Genomic DNA, 27,948 nt, shown 5'->3' with positions numbered 1-27,948 from the left:
TTTTTTCCCCTTACCTCTGCCCTCCCTTCACCCCCTCCTCCCCTCCCCATCTACAAACACTTTATTTTCATCTTTTCATTCTCTCACATTTTTTTCTTTTCCCTTTTTGCTCTTCCCCTACGTATCACACCTTCCCTACACCTTTAGCTCCTTTCCTCCCATTTCTAAATGTCAGTAATCTTATTAGAATCTTTGAAGATATACTCCTAAGTGAAATAAATAAGTCCCACATGTGTAAATCACTTTTTAATCTTTATCGCCGCCTAATGTCTATTGTCAGTATTGCATTTAGCAGGTTATGTTACAAATTCACAGAATTGCTCCTTCCTGTCAGTCCTTTCTGGGCCCTTAGGATTTCAGGTACACGCACGGAAAAACAAGCCAGTAAAGGGAAAGAATAATAATATCCTAGGAATATAATTGTGCTTATTATTTATCACGCTGTAAACCGCAGTAGTGCACTTGTCATTGGTAGCACCTTTCCCTGACCTTTCTGCTCGCCCTACTGCTTCCTCACTCGGACTCCAGCTAGGCCAGGCCTCAAGTCGAGGGCAAGGAACACACTCCCTACTGGAGCTGTGAGACCTCTGTAAAGTAGAACGGAAAACACAGCTTACCACACTGTAAGTGACACAAGCAATAAACGCCCAGCCTAGAGTAAAAAAAAACCCAAAAAAGAGAAAATTAAAATTACACTCAAAACCATCACACACAGATAACCAGCTGAATTAAAATTCCCATGTATACCCTTCCCTATTTTATGCAGATATCCTAACAAGACACAAGTATATGTGTGCTGTTTTTAACTGCCTCTCAAAAATGTTAATGTTACTGGGTACAGCGGTTCACACCTATTATCCCAGCACTCAGAAGGCTGAGGCAGGATTGCCACAAGTTTGAGGCCAGTGTGGGCTACATAGTGAGTTCAAGGCCAGCCTGAACTACATAGCAACATCCTGTCTTTAAAAACTAAAAATGAAAAATTATAAAAATAAGTTAATGTCTCTTGTTCATTAGTTTGCTTTTCTACAATATCCATAGGGCCTAGAACACTATTGGGCACACAAGAAGGACTCTATGAATACCTGTTAAATAAATGAATGCAAATTAATGAATCTGCATAGTTACTTGAATGTCTATAATATTTCAGTCAGGATATCCCATATGTATTTAACTGCTCTTGTCTGATATTGTGGTTCTATTTTTATAATGAATGAAACCTTAATAAGCAGAGATGGCAGGGGTTTTGCATTTCACAGACAATAACACAAGAAAGCGTCCCTCCATCACCCTGGTGCTTAGAAGCCCACACACAGCAATGTGGCAACTGCTTTCTGCATAAAACATAAAATGTGCTGCAGAAGAGTCTTGTGCTCCTACAATTTTATCCATCAAAATGAGGCCAAAGTGCATCATCATCATCAGAACTTTAAATCCACGATCCTCAAGGCTGTCTTCAGATGAGAATTTCCTAAGAGGATGTGAGAACCAGGGATGTCTGGCTGTCATGCCTCAGAGATTCAGACTTGATGGTCTGGGTGGATCTCACCAGTTGGTGTTTCCAGAATTTCCAGATGCAAATTCCCCTCTTTTCCTTGGTTTTACTTCCCAGAATTTCACTTACCCAGGGTCAACTCTTAAATGGAAATTTTAATAGGAACTTATTTTAAATGGGAAATTCCAGAAATAAACAATTTGTAGTGTTAAAGTATGGGCCTTTCTCAGTAGTGTGACACATTCTCACACTATCCTGTTCCATCCTGCTGGGACCTGGATCATCTATTTGTCCACCGTATTTGTGCTGTATATGCTACCCACCCATCAGTCACTCAATAGCTGTCTCGGTCATCAGATTGACTGCCATGGTATCCCAGTGCTTGTGTTTGAGCTTTATTTTACTTAACAGTACCCAAAGCACAAGAGTAGGGACGCTGGCAATTTTATTATAATATATTATTATTATAATTTTTCTACTTAATTATTAGTTATTGTTGTTAATCTTTTACTGTGCCTAATGTATAAATTAGATTGTATCATAGGTGTGTATGTATAGGAAGAGAGCATGGAGTTTGAGGCAGTCATTTCAAGTCTTGGAATGCATCTCCCATGGATAAGGAGGGATTGCTACAAAGCTAATGTGCAGCCAGGACTGAGTGCTCTGTTTAAGTGGAATTTCCAGCAGGGTTCGTGACAGGGAGGCCTCGCCGGAGTTCTGAGTATGGCTCAAGATAGACACACCAGGCCAGTGCACCACAGCTTCTCAGAAGCAATGTTGCTGATGCTGCTTCACAGGACTGATTGGTACCCCGCCCACCCATCTGAGGGAATTAACAGCAGGATTCCTGCAAGTAGAATAAACACCTATTATATCACATGCCAGGATCACAATGATATGTATGTATATCAGTCAGAACCCTCACATACAAAAGAAATGACTATCTACCCCGTTGCTATCACAGTAGTGTAAACCAGTAGGAGGCATTACCCTTGCATGTGAGTACTAGGATAGGCCTCAGTTGTAGAGTAGGAGAAATTAATCTAGAAGCTGCATATGTATGTTGTCCTTGGTGGGACTCCACTTGGTAGATTTGTTCTGGAATTTCTTCTTCTTGGCTCTTTAGAAACCCTGACCACGTATTCCTTGGACAATTTTCTTAGTGTGATTACTTTGTGCTCTCCTTTACATTTACAAGACTTCTGAGTCGCCCACCCTGGACCAAGAACAGCCAGCTCACCCCACCCCACCCCACCCCAAGTACAGTTGAGTGCTTCCCATGGGGCTAAGATGGAGGACAGCCCATGGGGTGGAAATCCAGATAAGAGTACTGGATGTGGCCAGGCCCTGGGAGAGTCTGGCTAGGAAGAAAAGCAAACAACAGAAAACATTCTTCTGCACTGCAAGCCAATTCTAACCATACTTCTTTAGGGAATAAGATGTCTCATTTAAAAAAAAAAAAAAACTACAGTGAACTGACAGTTCCTTGTGTTTTTCTTCCCACACAGTTGGTTTTGATCTGTGCGGTTCTTTCCTGTCATTTAAGTAGCATTTCTGTGCTTTTATTTTGTGGCAGGAGATGGGCAGATCTCTCTAGAGAGCTGGAAAAGTCAGTTCTCCACCTCTGCTGTGCCAAGGGGTAGAATTCAAGTCAAGCAGCAGGGTGTCCTATTGATGCCTGCTTGAGCCTGAAGTCCAAAATGAAGTGGGCGCTTGGTGCTCCTTATTCTACTGGATTTTGGGGCCCTCGTTCAGCACTGGGCTGCTCCCCCTTGAAACACTGTTTCAGTGACTTCTGCAGGCGCCGTTCTCTTTGGTGTTTTCTCCGACTGCTCTGTCCTCTCCCTCCTCTCTGCGTCCTGTCCCTCCTGTCGCTCCTCTGCGCCTCGTGTCGTGCATGTCCTCCGCCCTCCACTCCTGCATCACGGTGTCTCTGGCTGTGAGCCAACAGCCCTCAAATCCCCACCTGGAGCTTTGCAGCCCTCCCGACACCGCCACCTCTTCCCACCCGGAACGCTGCTGCTCTAGTGTGGCCCACAGGGATCTCTTGCACAGGGACACCTCGGCCACCCCCTGACAGGCTTGCCGCTCTGCTTCCTACCTACCCAGCCTCCCCGCAGCAGCCAGAACTCGGACTTCGTCTCAACTACAGTCCTTCCCTACTCTCAGGCCCTCCTCATCATTGCTTTCACAATGCAAAGCCCTGAGCTTCTGTTCTGGAAGGTTCTCTGTGACCTCTTGCCTACTCACCTTTTCAGCATCCTGTGTCAGCCAGCTCTGCTGCACTGGACTCCAGCTGCAGGACTCTCTTTATAGTTCCCTCTCCTTGCCCCACCATGCCTCACCCCAGGCCCTTTTCACATCCTGTGTCCTGAGAATGAAACATCCCCTACCCATTAGAACTTCTACCCACCTACTGCTGTGCTTCACCTCCTCACACTGAGCCTCCCAGGAACCACCCCCCTAAGGCTGTGACAGTCGCCTCTTGACATTCCCATGTGGCACCTGCTTTTCCATCACATCACACTAGACTGAAAGTGTCCATTTGCCTGTGTTTCCCCCATTTTACGAGGCTGTAAATTCCTTACAAGTATGGTCTGTATCATATCCCTTATTCTTCCCCCGCAACACCCATTATATGCCTGACTTACAGTACTAGATCAACAACTATATAAAAGAGAATAAAGGCAGCATGATTTAAATCACCTCCAAAAGAGACTTATTAGCCCCTCACCTGTCACCCTAGGTAATGCAGTTTGTCTTTCCCTGTAAACTGTTCAAACAGCCCACCACATGTGGTTCATTTCATTTATCGGAGTGAGTGAAACTGTCGTGACAGTGTGGGTTTCTATGGAGATATTTGCCGCTGTTCACAAAATCCAAAATCCAAGGCAATGAAGCAGCTGGGTGAAAGCAGTCAAGGTCCTGTTTCCTAGCTTTGGGGTGGACTTGGGTTTACCTGCGCCCTCTTCTGGATCATTTGAGAATAGCTTCTGTTAGAAGCCATAAGGATTACTTAGGATGAACTCAAGGGCATCTTACTTTTCTCACTGTTGGAAAAAAAATACCTGACACCCACAAGTTAAAGTAGGAAAAGTTTCTTACGGCTCACAGTTTGTAGAGGTTTGAGTCCATAGTCAGCTGGCTGCAAGGCAGGCTGGCATGGCAGAGGAGAAACAGTCCATGGTAAGGCAGATAGAAGGCAGCATACAGCACAGTCTGACTTCTTTCTATCCCTTTATTTCCCTTCCAGGCTACAAACCTATTGTTTGGTGTCACCTACACACAGGGTGTGTCTTCAGTTACCCACATGCAAAACTATGTGAAACCCATTTAGTTACTGCACACCCTGAACCAGCGTCACATGATCAGGCACACCCATGATCTAGTCACCTCCAAAAGCCCCACCTATGAGTGCATAAGGCTTTGGGGCTTCTAGACGCAAACCATAGCATAGGAGTTCTATTCTCTGATCAACTCAGACCAGCATGAACAGGGCAGCTGAAATTCCGGAGGAGAAAATAGGTGACATTAGGATTGATCAGGAGTCCTTCAGCCTCACTCTGCCTGTGCCCTGAGTGCCTCCTCTAGCGCCTTCATGTGAGACAGATGGGCTTGCAGGGGCCCCAAGGGGTTGCCACCCAGGGAGGCACAATCCACCAGCTTCCGGTACTGCTGGCCTCTGTCCCGGCGGCCAGAAATCCAGGTCAGTCGGGGCACTGCCTCTGCCCAGCAGAGAGCCTCTCTGAAGCCTCGATTGCCAGATCAGCAAATGTAAGCCAACCTCTCACCCGGCAACCCTCTCTCTGCCAGACCCAGCACCACAGCCTCTGGCCTCCCGGTGCCGTCTCGCTACTCCTTTTCTCTCCACCCATCCTCTCCTCTGAACGTGTTCTGGTCTCGTCATTGTCTCCTCTTTGTCCTGTTTTACCTGTCTCAACCCTTTCTCCACATACTGCTGTCTTCCTGTCTGTTTTTTCCACTAGTCTCTTTCACTCCATTTTTGCCTAAACTGATTTCATCTTGTGACTCGTTATCACTTGGACCTTCCTTTTGTGCCTTCTCATTTTGTGGCTGAGCAGCTCTGGTTTCCGGGGTTCTTAAATTATTTGTCCACTTGCACTATCTTTCATTATTTTAGCACTGTACTGATTTTCCCCTCGAGGTCCAGGTGCAGTGTTGACCCTTTCATAGAAATTACTCTGCTTTGTTTTTACCTTCTCTTCACTCATCATTCCTTACTCGTGTGTGTAATTTTTCATTTTCATCATTTGAAATTGCACTTACATTTAAGCCTCACTTGCTTGGGTTTTCTTGTATTTTTCAGACAACTTTTACCTTCCACTTTAAATTGCTACGTTTTCCTCTTATTTTGCAAAGGGAAATTCAGAAACGTGTTGATAAAGAGGACAAGCAGAAGGATGGCACACACTTCGGGAGAGAGCACAAGGTGCTTATTTATTTATTTTATGTTACGTTATTTGATTTTATTTGACTTTCGTGCTAGGGATGGAACCCAGGTCCTCACAAATGCTAGGCAAGTGCTCTACACAGAGACACACACCGAGCCCCTACAATGTGCTTCTCTTGCTGAGGGAAGAAGATAACGAGAGTAGAAGCCCTTTTCTCTTGCTCTCCTCTTAATTTCTCAGTGAGTGAAGAATAAACCAGAGCTGGAAGCGTAGCTCAGGCATAGAGTGTGTGCTTAGCATGCCCCAGGCCTTGTGTTCAATTCCCAGCACCAAAGGAAAGAAAAGCTGATTATGGAATTGAGCCAGGTCACGGTATCTTGGGCTGCTGGCTAAGGAGGATTTTGTGTTCTACTTGTAAGAGTAGTCCTGCAGCCCTCTCTACACATTATAACAAAAACAGCATGACGGCCACTTTTTTGCCTTCGTTGTATGTGAAGAAATTGGAGGAGCCCAGGAACAATGGACTTCCTTTGCGATCCTGCCCAAAACACGGTGATGAGTTGTTCAAGCAGCCTGTGGTGGTGCTCGTGGAAGCTGAAGCAGGAGGACTGCAAGTTTGAGCCCAGTCTGGGCAGTTTAGAAATTATCAGAGGCCTTGAGTTCATTCCTCAGTATTGGGAGGTAAAGGGATGACAGAGCTAATACAGAGGACAGAAGAAAAGAGAAAAGAAAACATCAAGTGTTCATGTCACCATTCTTGTCATACAGTCTAAGGCAAAACAGAAAGCCACCCAAAGCTTGAAAACTGGACTCCAGTGTTTATGCGGAACCACAATCTCTTAACAAGTGGGTTGGGGGGGCAAGTGCCCCTCTGGGAGACACTGGGCAATGTCTAGAGACATTGCAGAGCTGAGGCCAAAGAGCCCGACCAGTCATCTCGGAGACCCTCCTCTGGCCGCTGGCCTCTCAGTTCTGCTCATGTCCACTAAGTGGCCTCTTTCCCCGGGTCCCCTCCAGTGACCACAGGTCATCCCCATCCCCACCAGCATTCTCATCCACCCAGCTCCCAAAGACAGCGACGTCACCTATCCAGGCCCAGGAGGGTCCCTGCAGCTCCCATCCCTTAAGCTCTCAGTCAGTGGTGGCTCCTCCAGCTTCCAGGTGTGAGGGGCAGAAGGCCCTGACCTGCGGGTGGAAGGAAGCGGATGTCCACCTGGGACACGGCAGGGCAGGGCGTGACAGAGGAAGGCCCTGGAGCCTGGACACCCCCGTTCAAACCCCAGTTCCTGACACGCTGCCCAGGAGACTTGGTCACCCTCCTTCACCTGTCTGTGCCTCAGTTTCCTTCTTTATCCTGGAAAGACACCTTAAAGTGTTCTTAGGAGGATCAAGTGAGCAGGGATAAGGAAAGCAGTTAGACCAATACTGTATAAGGCACAAGGCAACCACCTACTAAAGGGCAGGTTTTATGAAAGGAGAAATGTGCTCCGAAGCAGAAGCCAAGAAGTAGCCGTTCTCATCACAACTAGCATCCTTATATAGGATTCTTACAAATGTACCCACCAGATGGTCAGCGTGGTCACAGGTCACCTCTTGCCGAGATTAAATCCAAAGATAAATGAAGTTCACTTCCTTACAAGGACACCAGGACTGGATCCCACCAGGCTTCTTTGATTCTAGGATCTCCTTCCTATGTAAGAACAAGGGCACAGCGCAGTCTCCCAGATCCCTGCTGGTTTCTTCTAGCTCCTCCGCCCTCGCCCCACAAGAGTGACAGCCATCTCCCTACCAACCCAGAGCATAACTATTGTGAAACAAAAGTCAGATGGGATTGTAATTGTTTTTTTAAGGATAAGAAATATAGCTGGACTCTTGAGGTCGTGTGAAACAAAATAGTTCTTAAATCACTGGCTATTGTTACATTTCCCCACCAGCTGAGCTTGAAGATATGTACAACGCCTGAGGTAAATTAAGAGAGAATCCTGCCTGTCATGTTCCTAAACCGTTCTACGGGGGTCCAGAACTCACTTGTAATATCTGTGGATTTGGGGTTTCTTCTCATTCCTTGATAACACCACATTTTATAATTTAACATTTTTTAAGGAGGTGAATGCCTTAAAACTTTTAAAACAAAATCCTTTTTTTAACTTTCAAAAGATGTGTTTTTATATGAAGAGTTTGCTTATCATTTTAACAAAATATCAGCATCCATTTTAAGATTTAGGGATTACCAAACTATTTGTTTCATAGCTTTAGCTAGAACAGAGACATTTCATTTATGTTTATTAAATGACTAAGACATATGAACAACTTCTCAAATTAGCTGTAAAAGCAATAGCTAGGAATTTTATTTGGAAGTGTTTTGTTTTTCAACTAGCTTCTTTTTATAGAAACTACTCATTACTAGCCAGGGATTTAGCTCAGTGGTTCTGCCGCCTGCCTTGCAAACTCAAGGTCCTGAGTTTGATCCCCAATACCAAAAAAAAAAAAAAAAGAAAGAAACTACTCATTAATGGTTTTCCCGGCCTGAGAATATTAACGCTTTCTATTTTCATCTTCCTGTCACCACTTTGACCTGGGGAAGGACAAATGACTCATTACCTACAAAATGAGCCACTTATACACACCCCCAGGTCCCAGGGCTTAGCAAAGCATAAGTCTAATCCCACCAGACCAGCCTAATAATGCAGCATGAAGAGCAGACACTGACTGCTGAGAGAGATGTGTCCACGTCCCGTCTCTGCTGCCTTAAATCCATGGAGCCTCCGTGAGCACTCAGTACTGATGCTGTTTATTAGACCAAGATTCCAACCACTTCCAGGAAAACAGCAGGAAATTCAAATGAATAAAAGGGAGCCTCCTACCCATGAACTAATTCAGTGTTTTTAGTCCACTGCTTCAATGTTAAAAATGACATGGAAACTTCTGAAAAGTCCTGATGCCCAGTGCCTGCCCCCAGAAAGCCTGGTATAAAGAGAGACAAGTTTTCTATATGTTTAGCAGGACCTGCCTGTGTCATCAGGGTGAGGCAAAGATTGGAGGTAACCAACCCCTGAAGCACACGTTCGAGGTGAGCTCAAGTTGGATATAGGTTCCTGTCTTTCAACTTGGTGTAAAACTTGACATCTTTTAAGTAAGATATTTGGTGCTGATTCTAGAGCCTGCCTGCCTTCCATACCGCATCTGATCAGCAGTCAGGTACTGTACTCATTTAAGCTCAAAACGTATAAAATGTTACTTACGTGCCAGGAACCCTGCTAATTCTTTTGGGACCAGAACCAAAACCAAAGTAATCATTGCCTCAGTTGGCTCCCAGTCTAGTGGAGGAGACAGAGTAACAATCACATGTGACTGGTAAGACAAAGATCACTGACACTGGCTCAGAAAGGACAGGACCTGACTACACATCCAGAGAAGGGGTGTCAAGGATAACTAGGAATCCTGTGGTCTGAGAACAGAGGACCAAAAACAGGGTTGGGGTGGTGTGGGGGAGCAGGGGCATTTGACAATTTCATATAACCATGGCTCGATCCTAAAAGTATCCATTTGAGTTAGTAGGTGCCTGTCATCTTTTTACAATAGTGTTGTGATAATAGGGCCTTAGAATAGTCCTACGTGCCAACATCCCATTAACTAAGTTCCTGGATGTTTGACAATATTTTGACATACATGTGAAAGTGGCTTAATAAATTACTTTTAATATTGTTTCTAACTTTTAAATTCTGAAACAGAGACAGTTAGATTTTTACGAGTCCTCTTTCTGTCATTCTTCTCCTGCCCTTCTGTTTTTCTAATAGACTAAATAAGACAGATTTTGTGTCCTTGTCATTGTCCATATACTTGTATGAGACTGAATAGTGTTCTCAGTATAAATTAGTTCCCTGATAGTTGATCTGTTCGCAGCTCTGGTGTTAACCATTTAATTAGCATAATTTTAAAATATTATTTCTTATGCACAGTAGAATTAAACAAGATCATTGCAGTTTGGGAATGAAGGAGGGACATCTGCATTGCACAATTGATATTTGACTTAAAATACACATCAATCTACATTTTAAACTTTCTACATGTCACAGATATGCTCAAGCTCAAATTTTCCTCTCCCCAAGTTGGCCCCTGACAATTCCTAGGCCCAAGATGAAGAGCTCAGGGTCTCTGAGAGGAAAGCCTCCTCACAATGAAGCTGTCTATCCTCAAAAAACTCTGATTGGCCCTGCATAGGTCATGTGCCCTCTGTGGGCCAATCACTATATTTGGGGAAATAAGATTTTTCTGATTGACATTTAGCTCCACCACAGTAGTGAGAGGAAGGGACAGACTCACGGGAAATACATAGAAAGGGAAGAAAAGTTCTGAGTAAGGGAAGAATTAAGGCCAACCAATGAAAAGATGACCAGTGCTAGTAACCATATTAGTATAGTGATTCTCTTGTTCCTCCTTCAAATTCTTAATATATCCACTAAATAAAAATGATGTGCTAATGGAAAAATTAATGAGATTCTGTAGTTGGTACTTCTTTCCTTATGAAAATCTTTGCAGCTGTTGGTGCATTTCTCTTTTCAGTAATATTACAAAATTATCTTTGCTTGTTCAACTATCGGGTAGAACTCTTAGTACTTCATATAACTAGTGCATCAGGAAAAAAATGCAGTTTTGTAAAATGCAAGTTAACCAAACTGAATCAACTCAAATTTGTTATTGCTCCAAAGAAGCAGATGGGCGTTGGATACGAATGAGAGAAGTTTGAAAATTATAATTTCATTTTTGAAATCATTTTTGGAAATGATAATTTAATTTTTGAAATTGTTATTTTATTTTGTGTTCTTCATTGTATTAAACTTCTGGTCCAGTCCAGTCCGGTGCAGCACTAGGACTTTGACACTGAGCTACATCCCCAGGAATATTTTAGTGATTTTTTTTTTCCCTTTGAGACAAGGTTTTCCTAAGTCTCTAAGATGCCAAGACTGAGCTAGAACTAGTGATCCTACTGCCTCAGCCTCCTACAGTGCTGGTATTACAGGCATGTGCCACTGTACTGTCTGGTTATGTAAGACTTCCTTAAAGACCAGTTATTATCTTATATTTCTATATAGATATTCCATTTTCAAAAGTACAAGCTTCCTCTCGAGGTAATTGACACTTGGATAGAATAGCAGGATAGAATGACCTCTAAAAGGTCATTCTGCCTTAATGCTGGGCCTCAGCTTTGAAGATCTAGAAATTTGATTAGTTTTTTCCCAAAATAGTCAAGCGTGATCAGTGTCTCCAAGTCTAGCTAATATCAAACTTGCAGCAAAAACATAGAAATCCTTCTTGAAATCTCCCTTCATATAGATTTCAATTGTGATCAAGCCCTCCTAATTCCACCTTCTTAAATCCTTCCAATCTCAGCCTCTTTTTTTTTTTTAAGCTCTTCTGTCTTTGACATACAAAGATTCTCATAATCCCCAACCTAGGCTGTTTCTACTCTTCTGATACCATGGCTTAATTGTCCTCCTTGTTCAATCATCCTTTACACCGAGGCCAATATCACTTTCAAAAAGCAAGATATGGTTTGACTCTCTTAACCTGAAAGAAGGAAACAATAAGTAGGTCCTTGGGTAATATTTGAAGTGATACTTGTGAAATAGTATTTTAAAGCAAAGAGATGGTCCGTGATGTCTCTGCCTGAGACATGATTTCTAGAAAAAGCCCAATTTTAATCTCAAAGTTACCTGGAAAGGAGGAAATATTAGCAAGGTCCATCGCTGGGACAGTACCAACGGCTGTGGCATCAGGCTATGCCAGTCTGGTCATAGCATCCTCGGAGATTTAGTAAGCAAATTCTCAACTTCTCTTTTTCCGGATGCTGTTCTTTAAATGACTTTATTTTTTAAAATCAGTGTTAGCTTCGCTGCAAAATTGAAAGGAAGTCGCATCCTGTAGTATCACTAAGCAACACATGCCCAGCCTTCCTCACTGTGAGCACCCTCCACTGGAGTGGTTCGTGCGGCACATGGAAAGATGTGGCGGGAAGGCATGCACATTACTACATGGAAGGAGCCAGTTGGGAAAGGCTACATATGGCACGACTCCAACTGTGACATTCTGTAAAACACACAGCTGTGGACCCTGTAAAAGGTTCGGTGGTTATCAGGGTTCAGTGGGAAGAAAGGATGCATACACAGGATTTTTAGGGCAGTGAAATTGCTCTGAATGATACTCTAATGGTAGACGCTTGTCATTGTACATTTGTCCAAACCCATAGAATGCCCAATATCAAGAGTGAACCCTCATATACACTATGAATGATAATGATACATCAGTGTGGGTTCATCAGTTGTGACAACTATACCCCTCAGAATTGTTTTCCGTATACCTTTTCATCCTTTATTCTTTCTGTAGAAATGGCAATGAGACTCTTAGGTTCTTGTGGACACTACTCTTACAAGTGTTAAGAGATAAATTTTAAGACTGAATAGGGGATTCAATAGATGGTAACCTTAAAAATGCATGTATCTGGAAATAAAGAAAAAATTCACATACATACAGAGTATGTTAGAAAAAAACTTTTTAGTTTATTACACTAAAAGACACATTACCATGATCCCCCTCAAAACACTCCCTCTTACTTTGAACACTCTTATCCCTTCATTCTTGCTCCTTCTGAAGCAGTTGTAGAAGTCCTGTTTCATGGGTGTCTTTAATTGTGCTGTGTGGCTGCCTTGATGTCCTCAATCGATTCAAAACAGTTACCTTTCAGGGTCATTTTGACTTTGGGGAAGAGCCAGAAGGCACGCAGCGTGAGATTCAGTGAGTAAGGTGAATAAGGACACACCATGATGTTTTTTACTGCCCCGTCTTTGCGTGGGATAGCCCTTGGCAGCAGCACTCAGCGTAGTTTTTCATCACACCTTATAAAGACATGAAAGAAGACTTCCTCCAGTACTGCTTCAGAAAGTGACAAGGATGTCAAGTGTGCTTGAATCAAGGGGGAATATTTTGAAAGAGATTAGTAGCCACATGCCTTTTACTGTAATAAAATTTTAAAATTTATTCACCATATATTTTGGTCAAATTTATATATCTGATTCCATTTTTTGTGTGCCGATTGTAGCTAGTTTGCCTAGTGACATCCATACTATACCTTGAATAGTATCTGGACTGTCGCTTTGCGAATGCTGAAAAAGCATCCCTTAGTGATGGTGTAATAAAGAAAGTACAAGTAACTATAAACCCATGGTAAGAGAAAATTTATTTAGTAGGATAATACATAAAACCGTAGAAGAAATTGAGCAGCTAGAGGAAAGGACCTAACACTTCAGATACCTTCCAAAATTAGAGCTATTTTAGCCACCATGCCAGTAGCCACCAAGGCAAATTTTCCGTGCTATCACTTGTGCGGCAGTCTCCCTGGAGTGGTTTCCCTGAGCTCTGGGCGGGCAGCTCCGGCTGGTTTGATTGACAGCTGGCCTTACCAAAGGCCATGTGACCCTCGTAGCCATTGAGGGTGAAGTGCACATGAAGCCCCTTGGCCAGGAGCAGCCTGGTCACCTGGCAGGCCCGATCTCGAACTGGAAGCTTCTCTGTTTCGGTGGTATATATTTTTAGATTGAATAGAAGAATCAGAAAACACGGCTAGTGTTCTTTCTGTTCAATAATGCAACAAACTTCATTCTGAAAGCCAGGTTCTTTGTCCTAACCCTAATTGGAAGGACTCACTTAATTTGCAGCCAAAATGATTTTTTCGGCACATCACATTTCAAATAACCATATTCATCTTTGTGAGGCTACTTTGCAATAATGTGAATCAATTTTCCTCCGGGGCCTTATTTAGATAACAGAAAACTGTACTTAGGAGGTTATATAATGTAAAGAGCTTATCCAAGCTTTGCCCCTTGCAATAAAACTCATGTTTCAAAGAGAGGAAAATGATTGATTAACTTTGTCTACCGTAATGGCCCAGCATCTCAGATTCACCATAATCCTTTGTTTCAACCCCACACTATTACAATAAGAAAAAAAACAGGAAGCATAAAATGATATGATATATAAAATCTCGAATAGTGATGGCACTTTTATAACTGTAGTGAAATGTCAAACTATCAATTGCAAGTAAAAATTGTAACAATGTCCCTGTCACTTTTGGCTTAAATTAGTAAGGTAGAAGATTTTTTTTAAAGTTTGTCTTTAAGAATCAATAGGATATTCCCCATATACATGAACTATCATTCACAAAACTCAGAATCTTGGGCTGGGGATTCAGCTCAGTGGTGCTGCCACACAGTGGTGCCTCACAAGCACAAAGTCTGAAGTTCAATCCCTGGTACAAAACAATAAAATATATTCAGAGTCTTAAGTGTTAAATTGTGTTACAAACCTCACTGGAACTACATCATATATTTAGTAATTATCCTGGTCGTGGTTATCTTAAATATTCAATAATTAATATCAAGCATGTGAGGGTACTGATAAAAGCAAATTTAGACTCTGGCAATTTTATTTATGGCTTTGTTTTCTTTGAAACAAACAATGCTAGGGTAATGAACACCAATGCCATATTTTTGTTAATATATCTCAAAAGAGAAATAAAACCAGTGTGGTCATGCCAATGATACTGAGATGATTTCTGCAACATCTCCAGCTTGGTCTAGGTAAGTCCATCACTGGCAACTCACCACCCATCTCGAGAGACAGTTCTCTCTTTGAGCAGCTACAGTTATGATGATCTTCTTTATAGTGATCTAATACCTACTTCACTGCATTGACCAAGCTCTCTTCCCAGGGCCAGGCCAAACAAGTGTAAACCCTTGCCCATATCACAACCCATCAAATACTGCAAGACAACTATTAAGTCTCCCTCTATCTTCTGTTTTCTGGAAAAAACATTTTGGGTCAAAAATAAAACTGGATAATCGTATGTGGACTGCCCATTATAGATCTAGCAGACAGTTAAGTTCTAGGGAAAAATAAAATGTAAGATTGATGGCTGTCTTTAATGTATGCACAGTCTAATGTGAAAGATAATTCATAATTGCAAAGAATGGTAAAATATGCTAAGCGTAACTGTGGAATTAAAGCCAGGATGTGGCTGGCATCTGCAATGGAGATTATCTTGCATGTAGGAGTCAAGGAAGGCCTACAGAGCGGGTGCTGTTTTATCTCAAAAGGCAGATAAGAAAGAGGCTGATGATTATGATCCAGGTAAATGCAGGCGTTAAGAACCGCGATCACAGAACTGCAAGTCAGCCAGCACTGGACACACTGGCAATAGAAAGAACTGGAGGGAGGAGGTGATAGATACATGGTAGGTAAAAAGCAGCTCATCTCAGTGTCCTTAGAACGGTTTGCCTGACAACATAGGAATGGCTTCTGCTCCTGGTTGGAAAGAGCCACTGGGTTATTTTCACCAGAGCAGTGTCATCACCAGACTTGCATTTTTGTAACCTGTACCAAGTGACTGCACAGAGAAAAGAAGAAAGGATGACAGGCAAGAGAAAGATAAAAATGATGAGTGCACAGCAATACTGAGGCAATAGAGGTGGGAGGAGAATAAGACTCCTAATTGTTGCACAGATGGACATCTCCAGAATCCAAAATACCTGCATAGATCTTGGGTAGTCAGGAAGTTTGTTTGTTAATTTTTTTCTTTTTTCTTTTTTCTTTTTTTTGTTTTTTTTTTGGTGCTGGGGATTGAACTCGGGTCCTGGTACTTGTGAGGCAGGTGCCTGAACCACGAAGCTAAATCCCTGGCCCATTAATTTTGTTTCTTAAAGATCACAGCTTGGCCAACAGGTCCCATGTCATTTCATTTCACATCTCCTCACTGTTCTGCTGGCTTTCTTGATACTGATGGAAGCTACTGACCCTTCTATCAAAATTTAACTGTAACCCACTCTTCCTTACAGAGCTACCATCCTGAAATAATAGCAGTGGTGCTGTTTACATCCAGTGCCAACTTAAACTGCAATTAAGTTATAGTTCCAAGCTATTAGGAACTATCATCAAAATAGCTGTGGCTGCCTTTATCTCACAAGTGCTGAGTTCTGCGATATGTAATTATATGTAGGAATAATTAGTTTTAGATTTATTTTTGTAATTATATTAATTGAACAGGGAAGTGAATTAAAAAGTGTGAAGGGCATGGAATTGAGCACCATGCAATGTCTTCAGAGTGAATAAAGAAATGATTTTTACCAGTAGCTGAAAGCAAATCCTGTTCATTTGTAATAGAGCAATGGAGGTACAGTGAGTCATGCATCAACTCCAAGCTCGATGATTTCAGTACATTTTCCAGGTGGAGTCTTCCTGAGGGTTAATTTGGAAATGCACCAATGCCCAAGGCAAGCATAAAGCTTCCTGGCTGTCTTGCTGTGGCTTTGGATGTGCAGTAAATACTCGGAGTTTCCCTGGAAGACACACTCAGTAGCACCTAAATCCACCGCTCTTTCATACTCATTGCCTAGGCTTCCCACTCTTCCCACCGTCTATCAGTGCATGATGTCCCCAAGCCCCTCGCCCTAAGATCCTAGTTGCCCTCCATATCTGTTAACCCAGCCCTAGCAAGCTCTGCGGCCCTTTTCCTCATCACAGCAGGGAATACTGGGAAATGGAGCTGCTCATCTCAATTGGCCCAGTTTCTCTAGAGCGACCCATCTGCTCTTCAGTGGTGCATAAATGAGAGCCAAGTCCAGCTTTTGTAGGACACACTTAGGGGGCCCAGGCCAGCCAAGAGAGGGGAGTGGGCAGGTTTTCTCTATGCCTCTCCCTCTGTGACACAGCTGACAGAACCATGGCGTATAGCAGCTCTGAAGTGAATCCACCAGCCATAATATGGCCGACACCTTGGAAACTAATGGTGGCCACCCAGAGACACATTGTCTTGTATTTGCCGGTCCATGCCTTATAAAGCTCAGGTATCTAGTGACAGAGACATAAATGACCGTCAGAGGACACTGTATCAGTGAAAGTTGACCAACTCTCACATGAATAAATAAATTTTCAATAAAATGAAAAAGGTATGTGTTTCAAAATGTAGGAAAAGAAAACTACCTTGGCCAGATTATGTTTTTCTCATAGAGACTTCATTGAATTACACATTGATAGCAGAAATGAATCCATAATCTTTATTGAGTGAAAATAAACACCTTCAAGTTTTATTCATCTTCTAGTAGGTAGGAAACAATAACCAAAAGTCAAATTTCAATTTCATTCATTAGCTCTATGAAAATATATATATGGAAACCCAGTATGCTCAACAATAATTACCACTATCTACTAGATACCTATACCTACTATGAACAGGTCAGACTCTAATCTTCCTGGAAGTTATCAAAATGGGAATGTTTCCACTTTACAGATGAGAAAACTAAGGTCCAAAGACAGATAAGGAGTAGCAAAGCGCAGATCTTAGCCACATCAGTTTGGTCACACTGCACTATGGCAGTCCAGCAAGCAACGTGTCTCTGAGCCTCAGGGAAGTTTGAACCAAGGACAGGTGACATATGTATCTAATTATGGTGCCTGACCACACAAGGCAGGCGTCTCAAGAATGGCTAAATGATAAAGGAGCTCAGAGAGGAACATATCATTTCTGAATGGCATGAAAATTCAGACTGCCTAGAAGGTGAAGCATGGAAGAAAATAGGGAGAAACACTTTATAAGACATCTAGTCATAGCATAGTTTTGAGCAAATCCCCCAAACACTTAACCCTGAGTTGAGTATAGCAGGTCACAGGAAATCCCCACTGACTTAAAAGCCTCATTATCACTCACTGTTTTTCACTATCTGACTCCGTATGCCATGTAAACTCAACCCCATCATGAATATTGTGGCCATATGTGATTTTTCAGATTTTTTGTAGGATCATTTTAATTTTTTATTTCTTTTCTTGTCTGCAGAGATCAGTGCTTAGTGCTTCGAGTTTGGTACTCTTTGTCCTTAGTTGATGTGTTAGCCAATTTTCTGTAAATATAACACATATCTGAGATGATCAACTGACACAGAAAAAAAGGTTTATTTTGGCTCACAGTTTTAGAAATTCCAGTTTATGATCAGTTGGCCCTTAGCTTTAGGCCTATGGCAAGAGAGCACATCACGGTGAGAGTGAATTAGGGAGAGAAACCACTCACTTCCCGGCCATTGTACAGAAGAGAGTGAGGAGGTGGTCAGGGGCCCTCTAACCTTTCTAGAGCACACCCTCAATGAGCCAAGACCCCCTGCTCAGCCCCATGTTTTAAAGGTTCCACTACCACCCAATAACACAAGTCTAGGCACCAGGGCTTTGACTTTGACTGATGTTCAAATCCAAACTCTGGGAGTTGGTGAGATAGTCTAGCCTTTCCATGAACTTGCCTGACATGGGAAAACTGTCTGAATTCAATCCTTGCAATACTGAGGCACCTGCTAGAGGGCAATATATGTTAAATAATATGTGGTTGTCTGTGGAATAACTGAAGTTATTTTTCATTCAAAAACAAGGGTCCAGGCCTATGAGACACCCAAATGATTCTTTGTTTAAAAAGGAAGATTCACACTGTCCTTAGATATTTCAGGTGAAAAACAGTAGCCTTTGAGTTTGTGTTGTTTTTCCAAAGGGTTTATTACAAGGCACCTTTTCTATTGCTTTTATCCCTTTTCCAAAAATCATCACAAAATAGCCTCAGCATGATTTAAGGCAGAAAATCGACCCCAGTATCTACTGTGAAGCCCTCGCTGAAAGCTCTATTAACTAGGGAGGGAGGCAAATGTACAGCACCAGGAACAAGAGATAGTTAATGACTCCTGAGCTCCACAGCAGCTCTTCGTCCGCATGGAGGATTGGAACAGGCTTTCAGGGAACCCCATTTCCAAAATGAATCAGAGGGTCAATGTTGGTGGTTTTATTTCATTATCTGTATTGTGCAGACTGTATTATCCTAAGATCAATTGTTTGACCTTGAAAAGGTTCTGTGGGCTGGTAATTTTTCTTCACATCTATACAGCCAGGATGCACCCCGCTAGGAAGAATACATAAGGGTAATAGATGTCATCTTGTGGCCCATCTCAACCAGTCGTGCCTTCTCTCATAAATGTCTTATTTTGTCCTGTGTATCTTCAAAACTGGAGTCTAGGGCATTAATAACATGTTTTTAAAGGGGCATCCACCACACTTTAAAAAGTTCACATCAGTTCCCCCACCCCCCAAGAAGCACAGTTTGGCATATCAGCTTAGACACTGAGTTTCATAAAGAAAAAGCCAATGTAGATGTACGAACAAGCATCAGATGCCCCCATCTGAGAAGAGCACAAAACTTGATATCCCAGGTCTCCATGGAAAGAGATTATAAAGAGTACAGAACAGCCATGGATCCTGAGGTTTGTCATGTGATTAGTCAGTCTATCAAGCCAGGTTGCCAGGCAGATTGGTTATGAGCTCCTTGCTAAGTCTCCTAAGAGCACTTCATATGTCAAAAACTTCCTACAGATTTTAGTACCCAAAGTCCCAAGAGCCTCTTGTTGCAAATCCAGAGCAGAATAGAGCAGCTGGGCACTGGGCAGCTTAGAACTGCATAGGACTTTTCAAATCTAAACTGCTTCCATCTCAAACCTCATCTCCCCAGGGAATACCTAAAAAGTTCTCAGATGATTCCAGGGGCCCCCAACGGATCCAAAGATCCACACAGCTTTTCCTTAAGTTCAAGGGGGCTCCTAAAAGGTGGGGTTATTTTTCTGCTATCTTTATTAAAATTTAGCTCAAGAGGAGCAAAGTGCATCGTATGTTTGTCCTGGCCCTTTTTGATGTGAGAGAGGACCCTAGGGGCTCAAATCCTGCAAGATCTGGATAGTTCTCATCACCCACAGGTGCCACCTACAAAGCTGTGCACATGTGGGCACAGTTCACGATGGCACAAAGGCAGCAATGACCTGGTAAACCTTCAAAACTTGTCACTGTTACCAAACAGGAAGTGCTCACAGGGGATTGTGTTTACATGCCACACATCTTGACACTGTTGAAAATGCTGTTTTTTGAAACATCCTAAACTTTCAGACAAACTCTGAAGACGACTTGATTCTACTGAATGGTCTGCAACATCTTATGATCTCCTTCCTTAGTGGATTAGTGAGTTTTTCATTACTATAATGAAAAACCTGGTGAAGGCTAACTTTACAAAGAAAAGATGCTTATTTGACTCATAGTTTTGGAAGTTCAGGGCATGGTGCTGGCACGAGGTCACCTTTGGAGAGGATCCCCTTGGTTGTATCACACCAAAGCAGTGGTGCATGTGTGTCTCTTCTGTTGTCTCACTCTCTTCTTATAAAGCCACCTAAATTCAGTCATGAGTGCCTTAATGACCTTATGTAATCTTAATCACCTCCAAAGGTCCCACCTTCAAACCTTCTAGTGGAGTTAAGTTTTTACTCTCTCACTATCTCACAATGATGATGAACTTCATCTCAAGAAGTGTCAGGAACCCTCCACCATATCCAAACCTCAGCACTCCATGTCTGCTGGTTCTGCCTGTTTTGGAGCTGCTCCCTCTTGCCTTGTTTACTGAATCTTCCACCCTGATTGGCACTTAAACATTGGGAATTCTATGGGCTTTATTCTAGGCCTTTCTTACCTCTCTTGAAACTCTCTGAGTGCTCACTGGGGCTTTTCATTTAAGTGTACAGTGCTCAAGATATCTATATCATCCCATATTCCAGTCCTTGTCCTAAGACTTGTGCGAATTCTTTTCCTGGGGTCCCATAGCATCTTAAATTTAACAGTGGCAACATGAACTCACTGCCTTCACTGTCATCCAAGCCTGACTTCAGCCCTATCCATAGACATCTACCAGGATCATCCTAAAATAACCTTGCTTCACAACTTCTGGTGACTAATTGGCTAATCCAACATCTCACCAGGAGAAACTAAGTGTGAAGGGAAAAGGAATAAGAGGCCCTCTGCAATGTCTGCTCAGTTTCCTGCAAGTGTAAGTCTATTCACTTAAAGCAAAGCAAAGCCAAACCACCCACATGACTTCCTTTTGCCAAACTCTTTATCTCGGCCTCGGGTCTTTCCCAGCCTCTTGTCAAGGCAGCATCATCCCTCACTTCTCTTCAGACTGAATTTCACATATGAAGCCCTGAATTTCCACAGCTCTACTTCAAAACAAATTATCTTCCTTCCTTGCTTTCCTTCCCTGGAAAATTTCTACTCATCTGTCATTCAGCTTTCATGTCAGCATCCAATGAAACCTCTCTAGACAGCTAGCTCTTTCTCTGCAGCCTCACTGTATTTCTTAACATGCATATTCTAAATTACCCGTTTCCATGGCAGGCTCTGTCACATGTTTATAAGCTAGAAGGAAGGGACTATTTATTTTGCAACTATTTCTCTCATGCACCTAAGATAGTAACCTGGTGCAGAGGAGGGCACTTAATGTATTGTCTATTGAATGACGAATGCGTGGATGAAAACAAGAACACATATAGCCTTGTGTTAAATTTATAGCCATGTCTCTGCATTTGGAAGGGCAACATAATTTAAGCAGTTGGGATACCTATCTTGTGGGAGAAAAAAATTAGATCAAAATTAAAATGTTAGACTACCCTATATATGTGTCCTTAACATAAAGTATAATGTTGACATTCAGTATGCTCTCAGTCACGAACTCAGAATGATTAATAACTAATAAAACTCAAGAGAATGAGAAACTCCTATGTCTGGGCTCTTGAGTAGAATAAGTTGTCAAAGTGATGAATGACTAATTTTTTTTTTTTTTTTACTTTCAACGTATCAGTATTCAAATATGTTGTAGCACTTTACCCAGGCTATCTCAAAAATCTAAATGACTTCTAGCTAAAAGTTGCCATTACCTTTTTGCCAGTGGCTGGGTAATGAGTATCAGATATAAGCAGTGTTCACATCTGTAATTGTAATTCTGGTTTTTGTTAATAATAAGTAAATGTAACAGGCTCCAAGTTCAGTGTTGCACGTGGATCCTCCCAGTTAATCCTCATACTGGCCTCATCAGTGCCTTTTTCCATGGCTGGGGGTGGTACTTTGAGCTGTATACCAGTTTATTCTTTTCAAGTCAGCCTCTTATTAGTAAGAACGCTAAGAAGAGTCATTGAATAAATTTGTCACAGGGAGATATAGCGTCTTCTAAGTTTCTCTCTAGCCAGTCTACACTGCAGGATATCTTGGCCTGGAAGGATACAGGGCCCCAGTCCAGACCTACAAGTTGAACCTACAGAGGGATTAAGCCCATATCAGTACCAGTCATGTATATTTTAAGCGTGCTGCCTCTGCTCAGCTCCATAATGAGAACCACAACTGAGAAGCAGCTCAAACCCAGAGGTGGGTGATGCCTCTCAGGGTCTGCTCACTCTCATTCAACTGGGCTACACTCAGGAGCTCAGGAATTCAGGGGTAACTGGCTATTTGGGTACCACTATTCCAATAGTACCACCAAAATTAGAATCCATCTTGTGGTCCATGGCCAGCAAAAGAACCACAAATATGTTATCCTACCTTCTCAAGGTGATGAAAGCGATACAATGACAAGAGTAGTGTACTGATTCTGAGCTTTCATCTTGTGTGCTCGTAGCCCCTCAGGAAAAATGCATTTTGCAAGATGAGTCATCTTTATAAATCAAGCCAGGAAGACCACTTTTCATGGAGCCACAGATCAGTTTCCACCAGACAGGCTTTGTCTTGCTGGCCATTTGGCCCATCTGCAAATCTTCCTGACATTTTCCTTCTCATCCAGGACCTGCCAAACAATTCTGGGGAACTGCAGGGCTGACATTTTAAAATTCCCATTAGTCCTAGTGTTGCTTTTCATCCCATAGCCATTGTAACACCACACACATATCCACACTTCAAATTGCAAAAAAAGAAAAAATTACTTTATGCATAATTATACCTATGCTCAGCTGAAAGGAGTTGAGCATAGACTTTGGAAGTGTATTTATAATTGCGTTTCGTGACATGAATTCTGTTATTATACATAAAATTAGCCAGGTTTTGCAAAAGCTGCCATAGCTATCATTATCTCATTAACATATAGAGGTTGGTTGTATTTTAAAGTACTCATTAATTTGTTGTGTGATGCCACTCTGAGCATAAAACATGTTGTCTATCATAAGTAATCAAGGTCCTTCAATTCTTCTTTGTTCCATACAATCATTGCCCAATGCTTAGTATCATTAGGACAGATTATTAAATCAAAAGCTAGAAGGAAAAGTGTGTTCTCAGCCCTAGAAGTAGCCTGGCTATCTTTTGGTGAAAGAGACCACTTGAATTTAGTTTGTGCACAGGGTGGAAGCAATCTTTCTTTCGGGCCCTTGGGCTTTAACTTTTACCTTTGTGTGGTAATCTAGAAGCAAGAGAGGAATTTGGAAGTTTCTTTGACTCTAAAATGCCAGATTTAAAGGGCTCATCCCTTAAATCCCATGTCCTTATAAGGATATTGGAGGGGAAAAGAAAACTCAGCAACCTTGAAGGTGAACATTGATGATGATAAGATATTCTTAATAATGTGCAAGTCACGCTTTAGAATCAAGGAGCTAGGATAATTCATTTGCTCAAGTCCCTATAAATCTTACAATTAATTTTATCCCACAAAAAGTTCCGGGGCATTTTTCCACTTTGATGTTTCTTATAACCGGAAGTCCACTTCACTTGCCCCTCCCTACTGTTATCAAGGAGGAACCCCAGAGTCTAGTTAACCCTCATGTTCTGAGTGAAATGTGAATGCAGCACTAATACCCTGAGGCATGTACAATGCATAAGTCAGTGTGATCTTTGCTGGACACTGAGCTTCTTTAAGAGAGACCTCTGCACCTTTTACTTCTTCTATTTGTTTTCCTGGAGTTCAGCTCCATGCCTGGGACTACGGAATCTCTGGGGTACGATGGAAACAGCAAGAGTATTGCGGTCAAAACTGACAAAATCTCTTCCTGAACTCTGTCTGTCTCCAGTAGTTTTCTCGTCTTCAAAACATTTTACAATCACTAGTATCTCTTTGGAAAGATAACTGTCAAACAGACATAGGAAAGCTGGTATTTGAATATGTTACCTGGAACACACTATGCATTCCAAACATGTTGGTATTAGTAGGATTATTGCTATTACGATTGTTCACAGATAAATATTCACGCCAGTGTTGACTGAAATTTCCCAATGTGTTTAATGAGTGAACAAATGAGGAGATATTACGAGAATGACTGAGTTTGTTTCTGTCCTGCTCCCAATTTACCCGACAATCAAGACAATGGTAACTCGGTTCATGGACTTACTTCATTCCATGATTCTGGGAAAGAAGGCTGTGTTCATGTCGTGCAGGGAAGATGACAGCAGTCATGTTTGTCAAGTGATGTGAAGTTCATGAATGGAAGCAAAATTTTGCTGAACACTTCTGTTTACAAACCAAAGTTTTGATGAGCATAAACTTTCATGAACCAAGGCACAGTATTACTATATAATGAACATAAAGGTCTTTATACATGTAAACTGGTAATAATTCCCAATAAAGTGTAGAAAACTGAAATTCTGCACTATAGAAAATTACCTTGGAATTTCCATACCATTTGTATTTGTTAAACTTAAACTGTCCCCCTCCCAGTTTGCATCATTCATCAGGCTAACCGAACACAGTAAAAACTTTTCCAAATTTGTCACCTGAAACAAATTGCCAAGGCATCTGGATTTGCAGACATGTTAAGAATGCCTTTCATTATCTCTTCATTAATGGTAATCCACCATTTTCAGGCTTTTGCTTTGCTTCTTGTTTCTATTTTCCCTGCCAGATACCATAAGGAGGGAAACAAAAGACAATGGCAAAGTAATTTTTAATGGTATCATAATTAATAAGTTGTAGAATTCTAGTAAAAGTAGAAGGACAGTGCTATGGATTGTATCTAGATGTCCCTCCAAAGCCTCACGTGTTCATTCATACATAGGGCTTTTTGGAGGTGGCTGATCTAGGGAGTGTGAATATGGATTAAGGGTGTGTAATAACTAAATTAGACTGCTGATTAGTTAAACGTAGTTCTGGATGTGAATAATGGAAGGCCCACACTGGGTGTGGATGGCACCAGCCAATGGGCTTGTAGCCTGAAGAGAATAAAAAGAAAAGAGCGGCTCACTGCTTCACTGCCTCCTGCCTACCCTGACATGGACTGTTTCTCCTCTGCCATTTTGCTTTGCCATGCTACCCTGCCTTGGAGCCAGCCAACTATGGGCTGAAACCTCTAAAAAATGTGAGCTAAAATTAACTTTTTCTCTTTTAAGTTGTGGAGGTTGGGTATTTTGTCCCAAGGAAGTAACTAAGACAGATGGTCAGTTTCAAAGTGACCCTTAGAACAAGCGCAAAGCTGGGCCATGATGAAGTTGAAGCAAAATAAATGGGAAAAAAACAAAGTAGCTATAAGAAAGGATCTGTTTATGTTTTGAGCAACTTTTGGAAGGCGGGGAGGATTGTGCAGCCAAGTCCAAGGGACTGAGGACAGAACCCCTGATAATAACTGCCACCAATTGTGAGTGACTCTTATGTTTCACACACTGCACAAGACATCTCATTTAGCCTTAAAACAGCCTTTTGAGTTTGATGTTGAGGTTGGCATTTTGAGTTTGATTATAGATGAAATTTATAGAAATTAAGGAACTTGTCCCAGGTTCCAAACTAGGACTAGAGGGGGCAAATGAGACACTTAGAGTGAAAAGCTTAGGGAGCTGCTCATTGTCAGGTTGGCACACACATATCTGATGAACACCTCCTTAAATTCCACACCCTGGGCTCTTCTTTTACTTCACCCTGGTCCCACTGTGCCATGATGACAGAACTGGAAAGAAAACAGCCAAAGGAAATGGAAGACCAGGTGCAAAGTTTAAGTTCTTCACTACTCTGTTAGATATGAACTCAGGCAGTCACATTCGGCTTTCTGGAGAATTAACTCAATAAATCATGAGCAGCTGCTGACACACACAGATGAAAAGAACAGTGCCTGTCTTCATGACCACAAAGCCAGTGCTCTGTGAATCACTGTATCCCATTCAGGCCAAGAGGGAAGAAGGAAGGTGGGGAGGTCGGCCCAGGCACTGCCCTGCAGTATGGTCTTGCTCTAGTGCTGACAGGCAGCATGGAAAAGGGGTTCTTACCCACTCTGGGACTCATTCTCCATATCTGCAAATGGAAACAATGCCCCTGTGCTGTCCACATCACAAAGGCACATGATGAGATCAGAGGAGATAAAGCACTTTATTTATGGGCTATAGAGAACCAATAAGAGCCAATATTCTAAGGAAGGCCAAGTGTGATGCCAAGCGTAATATGCAGATACATCCCGCATGGGTCCCATCCGCATACTAATTGCTGGCTGATTCACTAAACCCATTTGGAATTGAGATTGTTGGGTCTCCCACTTTCTGGCTTTGCCTCGTCCTGTTTGAGTGACCTCACAAAGGACTCTGTCCCCTCCTTCCTCGTGTAATGAATGAGAAAATGAGATTCGAAATGATGCTAGGACTTCATAATTGTGTGACTGAAGTATTGAGGGAAATGTTACCTAGAGTTTGTAAATTTTTGTGGTCCTGTTTTAATATGCATAGATCAGAACACATTCGAGAATACTGGATTTAGACACTGGTGAATTTATATTAATGATGCAAGTTAGGACAATAAACGAAAGTGATCGTAAATTTTGGCTAAGCATAAAGAATGCATTAAAACAATTTAAGAAATATTTATGGAGACCATTGAATAGGAGCTGAATCTATATCTTTAGAATCTAAGCCCCTTTATTCTTGCTAGTTCTCTACATTGTTTGCCAAGATAAGAAGTCACAGAAGAGTAGAGTTTGAATCCTGATTCTGCCACTGATTAGATCTGGGTATGTAACCTCCTTGAGTCCAAATAACTAAGTGTCTAAATTGAGCCAAGAGTTTTCATGAGATCCAATTTTATGGTGCTCATAGTGATCCTTTTACAAAGTAAGTGCTGAATAAACCATTAAGTAGCTAGCTAGTATGAGTTTGAAACATTGCTAGAACTAGCATTGCTGATAAAGGCCAGCAGCAACCACATTCTAGAGAGTTGCTGTGGATGGGTGTATTTGTAGGTTCTGTCTTTCTCCATCTCAACTATGTGCTTTTCTTGGCAGTACTGGGAGTCAAACCTGGGGCCACACACATGCTAGCAAATTCCCGGCCTCTGAGCTACACCCCCAACCTTTAACTGCACTCTCATGAAGGTCCTTAAAGGCAGGACAAACTTCAGATGGATAGAGTTTCATGCAGATGCTCTGTGCATGAGAAAGAATAGATGTCTGTGCAACATTCTCAAATGTAAATTACCAAACACGTATAATGGATGTGACTTTGCTATGTTAGCTCCCAAACCCTGCTAATTGTATTCTCTGTCTCAACAAGACAGCAAGACAGGAAGTACTACTTGGTAGGAAGAGATTTATCCTTGGAATGCAAAGACTAAAAGCTGAATCATAGAAGCTAATGAGCTCTTGTTTCTTCATCTGTAAAATGGGCATAACAACATGCCATTACTTTGCGAAGTATTGAGAATTGAGTAAGAACATACTTTTAGGATACTTACAAAACAATGTTCTACAAACCTAAACATCAATTGCAGTACGAGTCTCTGGAGCCTGGGGAAACCAAGATGGGGCCTGGCAGTTCACCCCTGAGCATTTCTAGGAGAGGAGAGCAAAGTTCATGCTTACACACCTGTAACCCACAAGAAGAGTACGACTATTCAGAGAGCAGCCACAAGATGTTAGAAGTCACATCCAGAAACACAGAGGGGTAGCAAAAAGATATCTTTCCGTGCCAACCGTCCAGCATTGGGTCACCTTTCTCATCTCCTCCCCACATGCATGACTGACCCATTTCAGGGTGTGCATGTTATGCACAAAGCCATCCCAGTCACTGGGTGCTAAAGGGAACATAGAAGGGAATATGTCCTAGGTGTATTTCCGATCGGTGATTCAATAATTCCAGGAAGAAATTATCTGTAGTTGATGAGTTGTATTCTATCCCTGAAAGCAAAAAAAAAAAAAAAAAAAAAAAAAAAAA

The 27,948-nt window shown here is 42.0% G+C and overlaps 1 protein-coding gene and 1 long non-coding RNA gene across 5 annotated transcripts in view; one reads left to right on the top strand and one right to left on the bottom strand.

The window, feature by feature from the left end:
• Phactr1 (phosphatase and actin regulator 1) overlaps window positions 1-27,948 on the top strand; it is a 514,585-nt gene that overhangs the window by 178,016 nt on the left and 308,621 nt on the right. The window lies entirely within an intron of this gene.
• LOC104861439 lies at window positions 18,700-26,045 on the bottom strand. The gene is made up of 4 exons (XR_780037.2): window positions 26,020-26,045; window positions 24,541-24,661; window positions 24,159-24,277; window positions 18,700-18,996 (listed from the first exon to the last, which is right to left on the bottom strand). It is a non-coding gene; the product is annotated as an uncharacterized LOC104861439 (long non-coding RNA).

Source organism: Fukomys damarensis, unplaced genomic scaffold (assembly GCF_012274545.1).
Source record: "Fukomys damarensis isolate Sample0158 unplaced genomic scaffold, DMR_v1.0_HiC HiC_scaffold_10, whole genome shotgun sequence".
Lineage (NCBI taxonomy): Eukaryota > Metazoa > Chordata > Mammalia > Rodentia > Bathyergidae > Fukomys > Fukomys damarensis.
Note: the sequence above shows the minus strand (reverse complement) of the source record. Positions and strands in the feature narration are given on the sequence as shown.